The following is a 16,198-nucleotide window of genomic DNA, read 5'->3' on the forward strand; positions in this document are numbered from 1 at the left end:
GACGTAGCTTCCAGAGGCAGTTTGGAACTCGGTAGTGAGTGTTGCAACCGAGGACAGGCGTTTTTTACACGCTACGTGCTTCAGCACTCGGTGGTCCTGTACTCTGAGCTTGTGTGGCCTACCACTTCCCGTCTGAGCCGTTGTTGCTGCTAGATGATTCTACTTCACAATAACAGCACTTACAGTTGACTTGGGCAGCTCTAGCAGGGCAGACATTTGACCAACTGACTTGTTGGAAAGGTGGCATCCTACGACGATGCCACATTAAAAGTAACTGAGCTCTTCAGTAAGGCAATTCTACTGCCAATGTTTGTCTATAGAGATTGCATGGCTGTGTTTGATTTTATACAACTGTCAGCAATAACTGTGGCTGAAATAGCTGAATCCACTAATTTGAAAGGGTGTCCACAAACTTTGTATACTGTATATAGTGTACATCACAGACATGTGACTGCAATGGAAACTTGTGTGCTTGGAAACACTGGCCAGTTTAGGTCATGTTGTGGGATAGAATGCAAAGCACACACACAAAAGGAGGAAAGGAAACAGATGAATTCCTAGCCTAGGCTGGTTCCTTTTTCCATCTACCAGATGATTTGTATTTTGTTATTGTTATTGTTTGTTGCATTGCCATGAGTTCCAGTCCGTCTAAATGTATTCGACCAATGACCATATCACTTGACAAAGAACCGGAGGTAAGATTAGTTTTTTATGGTTGGAGTTCTGAGCCATAAAAAAAGAAGGAAACCCAAGACATTTCACTGGCATTCCATGGCATTTTTACGACGTGCACACAGGGCAGCAGCAGGAACTACGTTCACGGACGGTAACCATTGGGAAAGCAGAACGAATGCCATTGCAAATGGGAGATGGGCCAAAGAGAGAACGGCCATAGCATGAAGCGGAGGATTTTCTCTTCAAATCATGCGCTTCGTTTTCTTGCCCAAAATGTGGTTTATGCCCAGTTTGTGTTCGTTTTTCCAAGAAGAACATTTTATTATTAGTTTTTATTCAGAAAAGCTGAGGAGTTAGCAAAAGGAAAGTTTCTGATCCTTTTGGGTTAGATTGTTCGATTGAGTTCGATTGTTTTGATATCTGTCCCCACATCTGCCTGAGTATTTATACACAGTTACTGAGGAGGTGTGATGTCTAACAGAGGAGCTGGAGAGGAGTTGGAGAGGAGATGGAGAGAGAGAGGGGAGGTGGGAAGAGGTAGAGAGAGGGGCGTTACAATGATTTAAAGGGTGGCGGAGGTGGGCGGGGCTGTAGGGGTGAGAGGGAGGCCCCCTCTGACACCTTACACAGTTTGATTGACAGGTGCAGACAGGGAGCCCGGCAACAAGTGGACTGCAGTTACTTCAGCTGCAGAGAGAGATGGGAAAGAAAAATACTCTGCTGTGACAAATCATAGGGCCCTGGCAGTTCAAAGAAATGACATCCATGAAAGAGAATGGGTGTGTGTGTGTGTGTTGTGGTGTGCGTGCGTGCGTGCGTGTGTGTTGTGTGTGTGTGTGTGGTGTGTGTGTGTGTGTGTGTGGTGTGTGGTGTGTGTGTGTGTGTGTGTGTGTGTGTGTGTGTGTGTGTGTGTGTGTGTGGTGTGTGTTGTGTGTGTTGTGTGCGTGCCTGTTGTGTGTGTTCCGTGGGTGGGGTGTTTAGAACTTAAGAAGTGCTGTGACAGACACAGACAGTGATCTATAGGAGAGAAGTTGGGGGTAGAATCTACGGGGTAGACATTTATTCATTATGGTCACAATGCATGTTACTAAGGCAAAGGGAAGATTAAACAGCTTGGGAGCTTTCAATTCTACTAGCCCAATTAGAGGGTCCAGACACTGAAGATGGCAAACTGGGTCCGACAGAAAAAATACAGGGGTTTTGTCATGGTAAACATTCGTGGCCAGCCATCTCCATACCATATCTCTGTCCAACTGCACAATATTCTCTATATATGCCCTACTTGGTAGTACACTATAGAGGGAATATGATGCCATTTGAACAGAGATCATACCATGTGTTATTTTCTCCTCCTTAAAAAGAATCTGTTTTTTCTAACTACTTCACCGTAATATATCTGTTGGCTGTCATACCGTAAATAATGTTCTATTGCATTATAATCTAGAATGTGCTAGAGGGTATAATAAGATGATTTTGTTCTCACTCTCTTGTGTCTTGAGGAAAAAATAACACTGTGTTTCCCTGGAATTAAAGAATAGGCTAATTAACCGACATGTGCAGACGTTCATTTGTCTCTGATATAAATCATAAAACATCACAACAACACTTGAGCTGAAAAGCTGAGCACTTTTACACCGCAGACGTCTAAGCCGATAAGAAAAAAATATCTAACAATGCACAGAGAAATGAGAATTAGACTTCCATTTATCCAGACAGTAAGTTTGGATTAGGTTTACCCCAGTGTTTTGTTAGGATGGAGCGGGTCGATCCAGTTACCAAACCACAAATAATCACTTCATAGGAGAGAGGGCCCAGAGAGAAGCCGGAGAGAAGCCAGAGAGGGCCGTGGCCAGGGGAGCTAGGGGAGCCAAGCCCCCCCAACAGGGGGGACAACTGAGCAAGGGGGCGATGGGGGGGACACACCAGGAGGGCTCTCCTATTCCAGCTCAAACACAGACTATTTAAGAAAGAAATAATAAAAATGCCTAACCCTGTTAAGTGTTAAGGGCAAGTATTCTCATAACATTCAGATTGGAGCGTGAGTGGAATTTGAGCGCTGAATGGGTTCAGGGTGTGCTGGTCTAGCATCGAGGCTGGCTTAACTTTCCAGTCAGTCAGTCAGTACAGTGCCTGCAGCAAGACTAGATTGCCTTCCTGAGCCACCCTAAAAACATAGGCGGTGTAAAATGGCAAGAATGTTCCTTGATATAAGGAGGCGATTGTTTCATTACTCTCTCCCAGTGTCTCTCTCTTTCTCTCTCTTTCTCGCTTTTCTCTCCTGTCTCTCTCTCTCTTTTTTCTCTCTCTCTTTCTCTCCCTCTCCCTGTCTCTCTCTCTCTCCCCTCAGAGGTAGTAAAGGCAGGAAAAAAGGCTGGCAGTTGTTTCTTGTTTTTCAGTGGTTGGAAGAGTTGTGTGGCGTGTAATTGGTCTTCTCTGGACTCAGGATCTTAAACCGGATCAAACCGGTCTGACTGTCGCAGGGAGGAGGCAGTGTCTCACACCAAATCTGTTAAATTCATTACCGGAGAATATTATTAAATTAGGGCCACTCGATTAGAGGTTGAATGTTTTCCTGTGTGTAATGTGGGCATAGAAATATTATTCGTAGAATGGGTATCCCCATTCAAGTCAATGGGTCTGTAATGGATGGATGGATGGTGTAGGTTCTATATCGGTGCCAAGATCACATCCAAATATCACTCCGTGGTGCTTCAGTAATTTGCTTTGCGGAGGGTTTACACTCTGGTCGTTAGGAGGGTAATTTTGAATCTCAAGGTCGGACACCAAAAAATGCAATTTAGCCAAACAAGGTGAAAAGGTAAAACATACACAATTTGCCCATTACTGTTTAAGTTTTCTCATGTTTTAGAACAAATGGAAATGGAATGGCCCCCATATCACCATAGTTATCTTGTTAAGGACAAGGAAGGGCAAGAAAGAAACTGCATTCACACTATACAGAACATTATTGTGGGTTCAGTCAGTAATGAGAAACTGTTTCACACTCAAACACACCCAAACAGCATACAGGGTGAATGAGTACAGCTAGTGGCAGTACCATACTGGCCTGGTGCTAAAACTCTAACGTTGTATAATTACAGATGAGACTTCATTCATAAGTCCAGTGTATACAGTGGCTTGAGAAAGTATTCACCCCTTTGGCATTTTTCCTATTTTGTTGCCTTACAACCTGGAATAAAAATGTATTTTTGGTGGGGTTGTATCATTTGATTTACACAACATGCCTACCACTTTGAAGATGCAAAATATTTAAAATAAACAAGAATCAAGACAAAAAAACTGAAAACTTGAGCGTGCGTAACTTTTCACCCCCCCAAAAGTCAATACATTGTAGAGCCACCTTTTGCAGCAATTACAGCTGCAAGTCTCTTGGGGCATGTCTCTATAAGCTTGGCACATATAGCAACTGGGATATTTGCCGATTCTTCAAGGTAAAACTGCTCCAGCTCCTTCAAGTTGGAGGGGTTCCGCTGGTGTACAGCAGCCTTTAAGTCATACCACAGATTCTCAATTGGATTGAGGTCTGGGCTTTGACTAGGCCATTCCAAGACATTTCAATGTTTCCTCTTAAACCACTCAAGTGTTGCTTTAGCAGTATGCTTAGGGTCATTGTCCTGCTGGAAGGTGAACCTCCGTCCCAGTCTCAAATCTCTGGAAGAATGAAACAGGTTTCCCTTAAGAATTTCCCTGTATTTAGTGCCATCCATCATTCCTTCAGCTCTGACCAGTTTCCCAGTCCCTGCCGATGAAAAACATCCCCACAGCATGATGCTGCCACATCCCCACAGCATGATGCTGTGGGGATGATGGTCTCGGGGTGATGAGAGGTGTTGGGTTTGMGCCAGACGTAGCGTTTTCCTTGATGGCCAAAAAGCTCAATTTTAGTCTCATTTGAACTGAGTACCTTCTTCCATATGTTTGGGGAGTCTCCCACATGCCTTTTGGCGAACACCAAACGTGTTTGCTTATTGTTTTCTTTAAGCAATGGCTTTACTCTGGCCACTCTTCCATAAAGCCCAGCTCTGTGGAGTGTACGGCTTAAAGTGGTCCTATGGATAGATACTCCAATCTCTGCTGTGGAGCTTTGCAGCTCCTTCAGGGTTATCTTTGGTCTCTTTGTTGTCTCTCTGATTAATGCCCTCCTTGCCTGGTCCATGAGTTTTGATGGGCGGCCCTCTCTTGGTAGGTTTGTTGTGATGCCATATTCTTTCCATTTTTTAATAATGGATTTAATGGTGCTCTGTGGGATGTTCAGCTTCTAATATTTTTTTTATAACCCAACCTGATCTGTACTTCTCCACAACTTTGTCCCTGATGTGTTTGGAGAGCTCATTGATCTTCATGGTACCGCTTGCTTGGTGGTTCCCCTTGCTTAGTGGTGTTGCAGACTCTGGGGCCTTTCAGAACAGGTGTATATATACTGAGATCGTGTGACAGATCATGTGACACAGATTGCACACAGATGGATTTTATTTAACAAATMATGTGACTTCTGAGGGTAATTGGTTGCACCAGATCTTATTTAGGGGCTTCATAGCAAAGGGGGTGAGTACATACGTACGCACACACCACTTTTCCGATTTTAATTTTTTATACGTTTTTATACGTTTTTCATTTCACTTCACCAATTTGGACTATTTTGTATATGAACGTTACATGAAAATTAAAAAAAATCTATTTCAATTACAGGTTGTAAGGCAACAAAATAGGAAAAATGCCAAGGGGGATGAATTCTTTTGCAAGGCACTGTACTTTGAGAGAATAAAGTTGGGAGGAAGGAGTGTATGACGTCTCTCAGCACTGAAATCAGAAATAATCTTGGTGCTACATCTGAAGAGCATGGAACAGCAAAATCACAATTCAATAAGCTTCAAGTTCCTCTGTGTCCACAACYCTTAGGACCTATCATAGTCAAAACACCAACACAGTTGTGAAGAGGGCACAACAATGCCTCTTCCCCCTCAGTAGACTGAAAATATTTGTCATTGGCCCTCAGATCCGCAAAAGGTTCTACAGCTGCACCATTGAGAACATCTTGACTGGCTGCGTTACCGCTTGGTATGGCATCTGCTTAGCATTCGACCGCAAGGCACTACAGAAGGTAGTCCGTATGGCCCAGTACATCACTGGCGTCGAACTCCCTGCCATCCAGGACCTCTACACCAGGCGGTGTCAAAGGAAGGCCCTAAAAATTGTCAAAGACTCCAGCCACTCAAGACATAGACTGTTCTATCTGCTACCACATGTCAGACAGTAGCTGAGTGCTAAGTCTGGAATCAACCGGACCCTGAACAGCTTCTACCCCCAAGCCACAAGACCAAATAGCTACCTGGACTATCTGCATTGACCCTTTATGCACTAGCTATTTTTGACTCTATGCACACACACTGGTCTCTACCCACACACTTACACATACTTACCCTGACACTCCAACACATACACACATTAACACACACACACACACATAAACACACAATCACATATAGCACTGTATACAGACACACACACACACACACACACACACACACACAAACACACAATCACTTATGGCACTGTACACACAGACACACATTTGCCACACACACTTCCACACTCATCACGTACGCTGTTGTTACTGTCTATAATCTACCCTGTTGCCTAGTCACTTTATCTATCCCTACCTATATGTACATACAGTATCTACCTCAATTGCCTGGTACCTTTTACATTGACTCGTTACTGGTACCCTGTGTATATAGTTAAGTTATCATTGTGTCTTACAATTTTTTTTCTATTATTATTATTAATCTTTTATTGTATTCTGCATTGCTGTGAAGGGCCAGTAAGTAAGCATTTCACTGTTAGTCTACACCTGTTGTTTACGAAGCATGTGGCGATATAAATGTGATTTGATTTGATTTGATGTAAAAATGGTTTGTGTTATGTTTGTTCAATGTGGAAAACGAATAACCAGGTGGAGGAAGAAGAGGAGAAGGAGCAAGATGGGTAGAACTAACCCCACTGCCACAGGCAGTCCCTGGGCTGAGGGAAGCCAATGAGGGGGGCGAGAGAGGGGCATTGCAGGGCTGCGAGGGGTTGGGAGGGGGGCAGATGGCCCCGGTGGGTTAGGGTTAGGGTTAGCCCCAGTGGTAAGGCAGGAGCCACACAATTTCACGGCGTATTTTCTGCAGATGTGTCTGTGGTAACTGGAGCGAGGGGGGCATTGGGCCACTGACAGGCCTGATGGATAGCCCTGGATAGCCCTGCAGCAGCCCCACTGAGAGGGACCAGGGGTGATCGGGCCGTCTCCAAACATCAAAACACTATGGCTGCGCCCAAATGGCACCCTATGGGCCTTGGTCAAAGTAGTGCACTATATTTGGAATAGGGTGCCCTTTGGGAAACAGACGGTGTCCACACTCCGGACCCACTTCTGGTTACAGGGGCAGAAAAAACTGTTTAGATATGAAAACAACACGTAACAGTAAGCCTTGCCTTCTTATCTTCTGTCTACCCATGACTGTCTACTCTGAGACTGGCAGTGTAGGAAAACAAACATGTTTGGGAGAGCCAAGGAGACATTCATAACGTTTAAAGGATTAGACTGTGTATGTGTGTGCGCCAATGTGCATGCGCATTGGTGTGTATGCATGTGTGTGTACCAACATGTGTGTGCATGGGTGTGTGTGTGTGTGCTGGATGCACAGACTGAGAACAAGTAGACACAGTTGTCCAGGGAGTGTGTGTTCTGAAATATGGCCTCTACTCCTTCCAGCTCTGTGTCTGTCAGCTTTATGTCTCCAGAGTACATTGCTTTATCAATCCATTGATCAGCTCTTAACAGGTCATAAATACACAGATGCAGGCAGAAAAACAAGCCTGTTTAAATGTTTTAAACCACAACTAGTAAATTGCAAAGGAATAAAGATGTTTCTACTTGTCAGACCTATAGTGGACCTAAGGAAAGTTTATCCAGTCGGTGATGAAACATTTTATAAAACTGAATGGCCGGGAGAAAATATTAGATATTGCCATGAAATTGAAAATATTATCATTACATTATTTATTTAATCTGACTTTGAAAAAGTTAAGCCAACTTGGCAACTTTAGGAAAACTAATAAGCCTGTCAAGTGGAGGTAGAAAAATGAAGGTACACATGAACGATTTRCCATTCACCTAATGCACCATGCAAACTCTCATGAATGGTGTGGAATTTCCCCTAGGATCAGCCAATAACATGCTTGCGATGCATGATCTATGTGATTCATTGGTTGTTGAAAATTAAACAGATGTTTTGTAACCCGAAACATTTGTCTTGCTCAACACTTCCGAAACATGCCAGTTTTTTTATCTGGTTCAAATCTGAGAACCTGTGTTTTAGGAACAATTGGGAATATTACATCACAAAAGAATTGTTTCCCAGAAATACATGAAGACGTTAATTGATTTGCACTCAATCATCACTAATATGATTTATGATTCTGTATAACAGTCAATATAATGTCTCTATAGGGAGTCATTCAACCGGATTATATTGTAACTGAAGTGAACATATTGCAATTTATGAGCAACTTATGTTCAACATTTACATCAGAAAGAAATGAATTACAAACAACCACATGGGCAAAAGCAATGAGTAAATTCAGTGCTGACTGATCCATATTATGAATAATTTATTCTGACTTCATGGATAGCTATACTTCTCATCTGTATGTTAGTTGGTTGTTGTTCTTGTTGTTCTTGTAGTTGTTTTGTTGTCACTTGATTCTAGCTATGACCTTTATAGATAGACAGAAGACTGGACATTGACAGTAGGCTACTGTCCATACGATTAGTAGACCAGTAGGCATATCATTAGTTCACATAGAGCAACTGTAAGACCCAGTCTCAGAGATTATAAAATAGAATAGCCCCTATAAACCCTCCATGTGCCAATCACTAAATTAAAAGGTCTGAATGAGGAACTCAAGCTAAATTGTCCATGTTTATCTTAATAACCTTGCTTAAAGTTCCATAAGGGGGCCAGGAAAGAGTTAGACCTGGGAGGAGGTGATGGGAGGTCTGATCTAAGATTAAGAAGATTGTAGAAAAAAGCTCCAGACAATATGTGATTACATAAGTGCCTTCAGATTTACTGCATCCAGATTGACTGATTAGGGGTTCTTGATAATTGAATGGTGGTTCCTAATTCCTGTATAATAAAATCACAAGTAATTGTGTGCTTATTTCAAACATGTATTGGAGTGAGTTTTCTGCTGTTGAGGCACTAACATACAGTATTGCCACAAGCAAGGTGCAACAGAGTTAGAAGAACACTGACTCCCATTAAGAAGGAACTAAGCTGTGTGTGTGTGTGTGTGTGTGTGTGCTGGTGTGTGTGTGTGTGTGTGTGTGTGTGTGTGTGTGTGTGTGTGTGTGTGTGTGTGTGTGTGTGTGTGTGTGTGTGTGTGTGTGTGTGTCTTTGTGTCAGTGAGGGAGAACATGAGAGCATCTGTCCCTCTGTTTCTTCCATCTGTACATTCTGTGATCTCAGAGGGAGCACTAGTAGCATGTTGGTCTGTAGGCATGTGTGTATGAATCCACCTAGAGTCTGAAGTCCTTGGGCTGTGTTTCTACTAAGTTAACAGATGCAATCGTTTTAAGATAGGTCGTACTAAGGATCATTTAGCTATTTCATTTAGAAATGTAGGACCCCTCTATGTATTTATTTTGATTTTTTAGGAAACATTCAATTTGGCCTTACTGCTATTAGTCCATAGAAACGCATTGAATAACAGCTTCATACATGGAAAAACAGATTCATACAATGAATAACAGATTCATACATTGAATTAACAGATTCATAAATGGAAAAACAGACAGTGAAAATAGAAATCAAAAGGAAGAATGTTTTGAAGTGTCTTCTATACAACTAGCATTCACAGTCTCACGTCACAATTAGACGCTACCCATGACTGAAGTTGTTGCAAACGTAAAATTTTGAAGTGTTGAAGGTTAAGTTTAGGCAATAACTCKGAATTCTTAAGGTTAGGCATTAACTCCAAATGGTTCAGGTAAAGGTTAAGGTTTGGAATATGATTAAAACCAACATCTAAAAAAAAAACGTTCTATTGCGGAATTCAAACATGCAACATTTGGAATCAGAGGCAGATGCTTACACCCATCCTCCATCCCTGTCCACAATGCCCAGCAATACCGAAACCTGCTTGAAGGTAACAGCACTCACTGTTGCTCCTTTTGGCCTGTATCCACCTCCTCTATAGGCAGCCTTAATACTAACGTATCAAGGCTGCCTATATCTTAGAGAAATAAGAAAGCTCAGGAAAAACAGGAAAGGAAGTTTTACTCAGGATTTACACGTATACCTTTCACGTGGTAATGTCCTATTCACTACTATTCTTTTTTCTGCCCGGTACCGGGTAACCTTCAGGCAACTCCCGTGACACTTGTGGGGGTAGAGCAAAACGGAGGACACCATCGTGTTCAGGAGAGTCTCATCTTTCCATAGAGGGGTTATATTCATTTGTAGCCCAAACCGTTCAGACGCTAAAGACGTGTTTGTGAGAAGACAGATTTTCACGAAGGCTGACATCAGCGGATGCGGTGGATAGTGACGCAACCCATGCAAAAAAAACGGATAATTAGATTCCCGAGTATTCGACTCAAATAACTATGTGTAATTGGCATTTTTGTTCTGCCCATAGGCACCCAAAGGTCTATAGTACCCAGATGGTTCTTCCTGCTCAAGGCAGATTGTGACAGGATAGGAAGTCTGAAAAAGATCTCACAGTTTTACAGATTTCACTTCAGATTCTGTCGTTATAACCTTGTTTCTCTGAATGTTAAATTTCACTTCAGATTCTGTCGTTATAACCTTGTTTCTCTGAACGTTAAATTTCACTTCAGATTCTGTNTTCAGATTCTGTCGTTATAACCTTGTTTCTCTGAACGTTAAATTTCACTTCAGATTCTGTCGTTATAACCTTGTTTCTCTGAACGTTAAATTTCAAAGTGTTTTTGACACCCTGGGCTGACTCCTCCTGCTCAGCAATGTTCAATTTCTCCAAATGTAAAATGTCACATAATACAGCATAATGACAAAGCAAAAACTGGTTTTTAGAAATGTTTGCAAATGTATTACAAAAAACCCAGAAATACCTTATTTACATAAGTATTCAGACCCTTTGCTATGAGGCTCGAAATTGAGCTCAGGTACATCCTGTTTCCATTGATCATCCTTGAGACGTTTCTACAACTTGATTGGAGTCCACCTGTGGTAAATTCAATTGATTGGACAAGAAGTTTGGAATCACCAAGACTCTTCCTAGAGCTAGCCGCCCAGCCAAACTGAGAAATCGGGGGAAAATGGCATTGGTCAGGGAGGGGACCAATAGCCTGATGGTCATCCTGAGCGAGCTCCAGAGTTCCTCTGTGGAGATGGAAGAACCTTCCAGAAGAACAACCATCTCTGCAGCACTCCACCAATCAGGCCTTTATGGTAGAGTGGCCAGAAGGAAGCCACTCCTCAGTAAAAGGCACATGACATCCCGCTTGGAGTTAGCCAAAAGGCACCTAAAGGACTCTCAGACCATGAGAAAGAAGATTCTCTGGTCTGATGAAACCAAGATCGAACTCTTTGGCCTGAATGCCAAGCGTCACGTCTGGAGGAAACCTGGCACCATACCTACGGTGAAGCATGGTGGTGGCAACATCATGCTGTGGGGATGTTTTTCAGCGGCAGGACTGGGAGACTAGTCAGGATTGAGGGGAAGATGAACGGATTAAAGTACAGAGGGATCCTTAATGAAAACCTGCTCCAGAGCTCTCGGGACATGTCTCTGAATGTCCTTGAGTGGCCAGCCAAAAAAATAGCTATGCAGTGACACTCCCCATCCAACCTGATAGAGCTTGAGAGGATCTGCAGAGAAGAATGGGAGAAACTCCCCAAATACAGATGTGCCAAGCGTCATACCCAAGAAGACTGTAATCACTGCCAAATGTGCTTCAACAAAGTACTGAGTAAAGGGTCGGAATACTTATGTAAATGTGATATTTAAAAAAAAAGATGTATAAAAATTTGCAAAAACCTCTAAAAACCTATTGTTGCTTTGTGATTATGGGGTATTGTGTGTAGATTGATAAAACTATAAATAAAAATGTAATCAATTTTAGTATTAGGCTGTAACATAACAACATTTTGTAAAAAGTCAAGGGGTCTGAAAACTTTCCGAAGGCACTGTATAAGAGGTATGGTGATAGAGGAGGCAATAGACAGGCCTTCAAAGGAAATACACTGTGGCTTCTCTGTCCGTTTCTGTTTCTGTTTCTGCATGAACTGGATTCAATTAAAGCCCATACAGTACATGGTCACAGTGTAGCAGACACCTGCTCTGATTTATACCTTTCTGTTCTGCATGCAAGTGTGTGTGTGTGTGTGTGTGTGTGTGTGTGTGTGTGTGTGTGTGTGTGTTAAAGTGCTTTTCTCTTGGTCAGTTCCTTCCTGGGAGTAATGCTTTACATATGGCCCGTCTACAGACTCAGAATGTGTCTGTGTCTTAGCATGTGTGTATCGATGTGTGTCTGCTTGTGTCTGTGTGTGTGTAGATATGTTCCCTCTTTGATAAGCAATCTTGGTATATGGCAACAATTAAGGTTTATTTTTGTATCATTGCTAAATAATTCCAATGTTCATTTGATCACCATTTACAAAAGTTGATAAGCTTGTAAGACTCAACACTAAACTAAACGCATTGAGGAAATCTGTGTGGCCTGCTGTAAATAAGCTATGGTGTAATAAGGCTTTATCTAATAGGAAGTAGAGACCCATTAAAGGGAAATAGTTTAAATGCACTTTAAATCAGGAGGATTATGGACCATATGTGAAGTTCACTAATCTTATTTGGAGAAGAGCCTGAAGCAGCTCAATGTGTCGGCATGTTTTACATTAGCATAATCAAGTGGCTTCACCGAAGAGATGAGATACGCACGCAGTTTGTACTGTATGGAAACCATGGTAACACAGAGCACAGAAAGAGCTCCCCCCAGTCTCTCTCTCTGTCTCTCTCCCTGTCTCTCCCTCTCTGTATCTCCCTCTCTGTATCTCCCTCTCTCTCTCTGTCTCTATTTGTGTCCTTGTCTCTCTCCCTGTCTCTCTGTCTCTCTCCATTTGTCGCTCTCTCTCTCTGTGTCTCTGTGTCTCTCAATTCAATTCAATTCAAAAGGGCTTTATTGGCATGGGAAGCATATGTTAACATTGCCAAAGCAAGTGAAGTAGATAATAAACAAAAATGAACAGTAAACATTACACTCACAGAAGTTCCAAAATAAAGCCATTTCAAATGTCATATTTTGTCTATATACAGTGTCGTAACTTTTTTACAAATAGTACAAAAGGGAAAATAAATCAACATAAATATGGGTGGTATTTACAATTGTGTTTGTTCTTCACTGGTTGACCTTTTCTTGTGGCAACAGGTCACAAATCTTGCTGCTGTGATGGCACACTACCCAGTAGATATGGGAGTTTATCAAAATTGGGTTTGTTTTTGAATTCTTTGTGGATCTGTGTAATCTGAGGGAAACACGTGTCTCTAATATGGTCAAACATTGGGCAGGAGGTTAGGAAGTGCAGCTCAGTTGCCACCTCATTTTGTGGGCAGTGTGCACATAAGCTGTCTTCTCTTGAGAGCCAGGTCTGCCTATGGCAGCCTTTCTCAATAGCAGGGCTATGCTCACTGAGACCTGTACATACTGTAGTCAAAGCTTTCCTTAAGTTTGGGTCAGTCCCAGTGGTCAGGTATTCTGCCACTGTGTACTCTCTGTTTAGGGCCAAATAGCATTCCAGTTTCCTCAGTTTTGTTTCATTCTTTCCAATGTGTCAAGTAATTATTGTTTTGTTTTATCATGATTTGGTGGGTCTAATTGTGTTGCTGTCCTGGGACTCTGTGGGGTCTGTTTGTGTTTGTGAACAGAGCCCCAGGACCAGCTTGCTCAGGGGACTCTTCTGTAGGTGATGGCTTTGTTATGGAAGGTTTGGGAATCGCTTCATTCTAGGTGCTTGTAGAATTTAACGGCTTTTTCCTGGATTTGGATAATTAGCGGGTTTTGGCCTAATTATGCTCTGCATGCATTATTTGGTGGTCTACGTTGTACCCAGAGGATATTTTTGCAGAATTCTTCATGCAGAGTCTCAATTTGGTGTTTGTCCCATTTTGTGAATTCTTGGTTGGTGAGCGGACCCCAGACCGCACAACCATAAAGGGCAATGGGTTCTACAGTATAACTGACTCAAGTATTTTTTGCCAGATCTTAATTGGTATGTCAAATTTTGTGTTCCTTTTGATGGCATAGAATGCCCTTCTTGCCTTGTCTCTTAGATCGTTCACAGCTTTGTGGAAGTTACCTGTGGCGCTGATGTTCAGGCCGACTTATGTATAGTTTTTTGTGTGCTCTAGGGTAACGGTGTCAAGATAGAATTTGTATTTGTGGTCCTTGAAACTGGACCTGTTTTGGAACAACATTATTTTGGTCTTYCTGAGATTTACTGTCAGGGCCCAGGTCTGACAGAATCTGTGCAGAAGATCTAGGTGCTGCTATAGGCCCTCCTTGGTTGGTGACAGAAGAACCAGATCATCAGCAAACAGTAGACATTTGACTTCAGATTCTAGTAGGGTGAGGCCGGGTGCTGCAGACTGTTTTAGTGCCCTCGCCAATTCGTTGATATATATGTTAAAGAGGGTGGGGCTTAAGCTACATCCCTGTCTCACTCCCACTCTCACTCACTCAAACGGTAATTTGGTAAAAAGCCAATTTGACATTTGCTCAGTACATTGTTTTCACTGAGGAAATGTATGTGTCTACTGTTAATGATAATGCAGAGGATTTTCCCAAGGTTGCTGTTAACACATATCCCACGGTAGTTATTGGGGTCAAATTTGTCTCCACTTTTGTGGATTGGGGTGATCAGTCCTTGGATCCAAATATTGGGGAAGATGCCAGAGCTAAGGATAATGTTAAAGAGTTTAAGTAAAGCCAGTTGGAATTTGTTGTCTGTATATTTTGTAATTTCATTGAGGATACCATCAACACCACAGGCCTTTTTGTGTTATTTGTATTTTGTCCTGTAGTTCATTCAATGTAATTGAAGAATCCAGTGGGTTCTGGTATTCTTTAATAGTTGATTCTAAGATTTGTATTTGATCGTGTGTATGTTTTTGCTTTTTGTTCTTTGTTCTTTGTTATAGGGCCAAAAAGATTGGAGAAGTGGTTAATCCATACATCTCCATTTTGGATAGATAATTCTTCGTGTTGTTGTTTGTTTAGTGTTTTCCAATTTTCCCAGAAGTGGTTCGAGTCTATGGATTCTTCATTTACATTGAGCTGATTTCTGATGTGCTGTTCCATCTTTTTCCATAGTGAATTTCTGTATTATTTTAGTGATTCACCATAGTGAAGGCGTAGACTCAGGTTTTCCGGGTCTCTATGTTTTTGGTTGTATAGGTTTCTCAATTTCTTTCTTAGATTTTTGTATTCTTCATCAAACCATTTGTCATTGTTGTTCATTTTCTTCAGTTTTCTGTTTGACATTTTTAGATTTGATAGCGAAGCTGAGAGGTCAAATATACTGTTTAGGTTTTCTACTGCCAAGTTTACACCTTCACTATTACAGTGGAACATTCTGTCCAGGAAGTTGTCTAGAAGGGATTGAATTTGTTGTTGCCTAATAGTTCCTTCCATCTATAGCATTTCTTAATATTACTCAGTTCCTTTGGCTTTGATGCCTCATGATTAAGTAAATGCTTTGTTCAAGTAGGGTGAGGGTGTCAGGTTCTTGTCTGGTTCTGGCATTTAGATCGCCACATACTAGTACATGTCCCTGGGCCTGGAAATGATTGATTTCCCCCTCCAGGACGAAGWAGCTTTCTTCATTAATGTATGAGGATTCTAGTGGGAGGATATAGATACAGGTTCTCTGTTTTGATCATTTCCTTTTCAATTTCTAGCCAAATGTAAAATCTTCCTRTCTCTGTCTCAATCCCTCTACCTCTCTGTCTAGTACATTTTGCAATGTTAAATCGACACTTAAAGAGATCATTTTAACACTATCTCAGAGTACATATGGTCCCACCCGACAGAGTGTAAAAAGTACTCTGATTATAGTGTTAAATTGTTTGTGTTACTCTAACAGAGTTACCACCCATGGCTGTATCTGCTAGTGACAGAGACATGGTTGTTGAAGTTTTTTCTTTTCAAGGCCTGTGGCTTTCACCGAATGAATACCTAGGTGAATGTTATCATTGAAATGAAACTTTATGACAATACATTACATGCAGCGCCATCTGAATGTATTCAGACCCCTTGACTTTTTCACATTATGTTACATTACAGCCTTATTCTAAAATTGATTAAATAGTTGTTTCCCTCATCAATCTACGCACAATACCCGATAATGACAAAGCAAAAACAGGTTTAGATTTTTTTTTTGCAAATTTATTACAAATTAAAAACTGAAATATCAAGTAT

This window comes from Salvelinus sp. IW2-2015, linkage group LG8, assembly GCF_002910315.2.
Source record: "Salvelinus sp. IW2-2015 linkage group LG8, ASM291031v2, whole genome shotgun sequence".
Lineage (NCBI taxonomy): Eukaryota > Metazoa > Chordata > Actinopteri > Salmoniformes > Salmonidae > Salvelinus > Salvelinus sp. IW2-2015.